The following is a 5,121-nucleotide window of genomic DNA, read 5'->3' as shown; positions in this document are numbered from 1 at the left end:
CTCGGTCGCCAGCCGCCCTGATTTCTCCTGTCACCTTCCCCCACACTTTTCTTAGCCTGGCCTGCTTTAGGGCAGCATTGGACGAGCCCACCAGAGAACCAGACTCCTCCGGTGGGCCCTGGCTTCTCCATCAGGGGAGTTGAGAGTGCCTAGGTGAGGAGCATGATGATGATGATAGAAGTTAGCATCTGCTTTGTTTTCTTGGAATGCAAGCGCATGTATGTAGTAGCGGCTAGGACTGAGGTGGTCCGTGTTTTGACGCATATCCTACCTCCTCCGAGGATTGCTGGATGTTTTCCTGCTACTATCCCAGTTCTATGACTCCCGTTAAAACAAAGCTTCAGGTGATAAATGATGGATGAGGTGGTGGCAAAGGAGAAAGAGCAGGAGGAACAGGGACCATTCACATCAATATCAGGCCAGTCAACCAGATATGTCTTGTAGGATATGTTTCTGTAACAAAGGAGCAGTTCGGCTACACAGTTATAGGGCATACAGTGAGTGCAATGCCTACCAAAAATTTCGAGCCACTCCAATGCCCCTTGGAAATGACATGGAGGTCAGAGGGCGTTAACTAAACCTTTTTTTCGATTTATAGCAACTGGGTCTCCCGTGCACTGTTGGCCTAAGCAGTGAGTGGAAGGCTTTCAAAAAATTATGAGGAACTGCAATGCCCCTTACAAGAGCCATGTGTGGCACCCCAGGGGTCTGGTCGCCACAGTAATAGAGATATTACGTCGGAGAGCAAGTGGGAGGTTTCCTGGTCAGGATCCCTTAAACATGCAACATCCTCCTGCCCCAGTCCTTGGAGGGGAGAATTCTGCCCTTATAAACTGGATCCGGGGCGGGGTTGAGTGAGTCAGAGAACAGTCAGAGTCAGAGTGAGAGCAAGGGAAAGTAACAGCAAGGAGCTGTGTAGGAGCTAGGAGCTAAAGACCAGGGGCTGGAAGCTGAGCAGAGCTCGCCCTGGCAGAAGACAATAGGAACCGGACACAGGAGTCCGAAGCTGTGAGGACTTATATATCCAGCAGCAGAAACCAGCCGGCAGGTGATTTCAGGTCCTCTGGCCATAGAAGCCCGGAGGCTCAGTCACAAGCAAGGGACCAGCACCGCCGTCGTGGAGCGGAGGCTAACAGAAGGCCCCAAGTCACCAGCCATACGGGTGAGCACTACACGGTACACTCAGGGACGTGGGCTACTTCTACCCGCTTACAGCAAGGTAGCCAGGAAGAGTGCCGACAGACGGGGAGGCCTACAACTCCACCTGGCCACGGGAACTCCTGCTTGCTCACAGACTGACCAGGCCTCTTATGCTAGCCAGTACTCCCGGGAGGGTCTACCTTATAATCATCAGTAAAGACCCTGAACTGCACTGCAAAGACTCTGAGTCGTTCCTGCTGCGCTCGTGCACCATCACCCCCATCATCCACAATCACTGCCCTGAGGCTATACTCCTCCCGAGGGGAGTTATCCCATTCTATGCTGCGCACACAACACCAGCCTCAGCGGTCTCCCTCGCAGCGGTGGTACTCCCTGACCGCAATCCATGGGTGGCGCAGTCGGACAATTAACCTCAAAACCTAAGAAAGACTGCCACTGGTATGACCAGCCTGAGCCACGGGACCGGGTCACCGCCACGGAGACTACAGACCCCAGAGACCTGGCACCGGGTATCCCACACACGTGTACACACGGCCAGGGGGCGCGTCACATGCAGCACAGCATATTACAGACATAAGTCCCATTATTGGGGAGTGGGTGTCCCATAGTATTTGCTTATGCCTTGCAAGCAAAAGCTGCCAAAAATTAGGACGGAGCAACTTGCAATGCCCCTTACAACAGCCATGCAGTACAGCATATTACAAACATAAGTCCCATTATTGGGGAGTGGGTCTCCCATAGTATTTGCTTATGCTTTCCCAGCAAAAGCTGCCAAAAATTAGGACGGAGCAACTTGCAATGCCCCTTACAAGAGCCATGCAGTACAGCATATTACAAACATAAGTCCCATTATTGGGGAGTGGGTGTCCCATGGTATTTGCTTATGCTTTCCCAGCAAAAGCTGCCAAAAATTAGGACAGAGGAACTTGCAATGCTGGCACCCTGGTGGTATAGTGGTGGTGGAGGCTGAGGATAAGGAGAAGAAGATTAAACAGCCGAAACGAGGAAGCGTATACCCATGTGTGGGTGTGAAGCGGTGCATGGGAATACACCTCCCGAAATAACACAGTGGATTTGACTTTATGTTACTCTGCTGTCATTTGGTGGTGATGAGAAGTCTGGCCCAATCCAGCCCTTGTTCATTTTGATAAGGGTCAGCTTGTCAGCATTGTCAGTTGACAGGCGAGTGCGCTTATCAGTTAAAATTCCCCCAGCGGCACTAAAAACACGCTCCGATAGCACGCTAGCGGCAGGGCAGGCCAGGACCTCCAAGGCATACAGAGCGAGTTCATTCCAAGTGTCCAGCTTGGATACCCAATAATTAAAAGGCACAGAGGAATCACGGAGGACGCTGGTACGATCGGCAAGGTACTCCCTCACCATCTTTTGAAACTTTCCACTCCTTGTGAGAGTACCCCGCGCCTCAGGGCCTGTAAGCTGGGCGGGTGTCAGAAAACTGTCCCAGAACGTTGACAGTGTTCCCCTGCCTCTGCTGGATTGGAGTTGCATCTCTCTTGCCTGTACGCCTTGGTTGGGCAACGAACTGTGCCCTCTGCCGCTAGCGTGTTCAGATGGGAATTTTTTTAAGAGTTCTACAGCAAGGGCCTTCTGGTATTACCCCATTTTTGTAGAACTCTCCACCTCAGGAATAAGAGAGTGAAAATTCTCCATGTAGCGGGGGTCTACAAGTGTCACCAACCAGTAATGACTGTCACCCAACATTTTGACAACGCGAGGGTCACGGTTAAGGCAGCGTAACATAAAGTCAGCCATGTGTACCAGACTGGTAACGGGCAAGATTTCCGTGTCCTCACCAAGATGACGACTGATCATGCTCTCCTCCTCCTCCTCTTCCTCCTCCCCCTGTCCTCAGGCCACCCACGCTGAACCGACGTTATGACACTTGTACAGGTACTACCGTCTACAACGCATGATAGCAGCTCCTGTTCTTCCTCCTCCTCCTCCTCCTCTCCCTCATTGTCCCCCAATGCACGTTGGGATGAGATGAGGCTGGGCTGTGTGTAATCACCCGCTATGGCTTCTTGATCCATCTCATCATACTCTGGCTGCAATGCCTTCTCTTTAATTCTCTGCAGAGAGCGTTGCAAAAGACAGACAAGTGGGATGCTGACACTTATGATGGCGTCATCGCCACTCACCATCTTGGTGGCCCCTTCAAAGTTTGTCAGGATGGTACATATGTCAGACATCCAGGTCCACTCCTGAGGTCTTATGTGTGGAGTCTGACCTGAATATCGACGGCCTTGTTGCAGCTGGTACTCCACAACTGCTCTCTTCTGCTCACAAATCCTTTGCAACATGTGGAGGGTAGAGTTCCAACGTGTGGGGACATCACACACCAGTCGGTGTGCCGGAAGCTGCAAACGCTGCTGCAACACAGCTAGGGCGGCGGAAGCTGTAGCTGACTTGCGAAAATGAGCTGACAGGCGGCGTACTTTCACGAGCAGATCTGGCAACTCGGGGTACGATTTAAGAAACCGCTGAACCACGAGGTTAAGCACATGAGCCAGGCATGGTACGTGTGTGATCTCACCTCGCCTCAGAGCCGCCACCAGGTTACGGCCATTGTCACACACGACCATGCCGGGATATAGGTTCAGCGGTCTCAGCCACAGATATGCCTGCTCTTTCACAGCTGTCCACAACTCACAAGCAGTGTGAGGTTTATCACCTAAGCTTATGAGTTTCAGCACAGCCTGTTGCCGCTTGGCGGAGGCAGTACTGCAATGCTTCCAGCTTGTAACTGATGTGGTGATATCTGAGATGGAGGCTGAACATGAGGAGGAGGAGGATGCGCAGGAGCTGTACACTGTGGGGGCAACTCTGACTGACAAAGGGCCCGCAATCCTCGGTGTGGGGAGGATGTGTTCCTTCCCAAGGTCCGACTGGGTCCCGGCTTCCACTATGTTTACCCAGTGTGCCGTCAGAGAGATGTACCGTCCCTGGCCACAAGCACTTGTCCACATGTCCGTTGTCAGGTGGACTCTCCCAGTAACTGCGTTGTTGAGGGCACGGCAGATGCTTTAGGACACGTGCTTGTGTAGTGCGGGGACGGCACACCGGGCAAAATAGTGTCGGCTGGGGACCGAGTACCGAGGGACGGCCAACGCCATAAGATTGCGGAAGGATTCCGTCTCCACCAGCCTAAAAGGCAGCATTTCCAATGCAAGCAATCGTGAAATGTGCGAATTTAGGACTGTGGCCTGTGGGGCGTTAGCTGCGAATTTCTGCTTTCGTTCAAAGGTCTGGGATATGGACAATTGAACGCTGCGGTGGGACGTGGACGTGGACTTTGATGCTGTTTCTTGCGAAACTGCCATAACAAGTGAAGACTGAGAGGAGGGGGCATCTTTACATGCAGTATGGACAGGGGATTGCCTTGCACACACAACAGGGGGTTCTATTGCACGCACAACAGTGGAAGAAGCAGTGGTGACACCCGCTGACACTGGTCGTGGACCCTGGGTTTCGCCCCACAAAGTCGGGTGCTTTGCTGCCATGTGCCTGATCATGCTGGTGGTGGTCAGGCTGGTAGTTTTGTCACCCCTGCTGATGCTGGCATGGCAGGTGGAACATATGGCCTTTTTGGGGTTATCAGCAGAGTCTTTAAAAAAATTCCAGACTCTGGAAGACCTACCGCTTGTACTGGCAACGTCCCCCGTGTTTGTGTTACGGAGAACGGTTGCCTGCCTTCTGTCTGCGGCCACCACACTGCTTCTTCCTGCCTGTTGGGGTACTCTGCCTCCCTCCCCCTGTGTGCTGCTGCCCTCACTCTGCATGTCCTCCTTCCACGTTGGGTCAGTTACTAGATCATCCACCACCTCCTCCTCTTCCACTTGCGCACCACGATCCTCCTCCTCACTTCCTGGCAATTGTGTCTCGTCATCGTCCACCTCTTGTGACAGATTGCCAACGTCGACTTCCTGTGGCCGTGGCTGT

Source organism: Phyllobates terribilis, unplaced genomic scaffold (assembly GCF_046119375.1).
Source record: "Phyllobates terribilis strain yellow unplaced genomic scaffold, ASM4611937v1 Scaffold_33__1_contigs__length_13283291, whole genome shotgun sequence".
In the NCBI taxonomy this organism is placed as follows: Eukaryota; Metazoa; Chordata; class Amphibia; order Anura; family Dendrobatidae; genus Phyllobates; species Phyllobates terribilis.
This window is presented reverse-complemented; position numbering follows the sequence as displayed.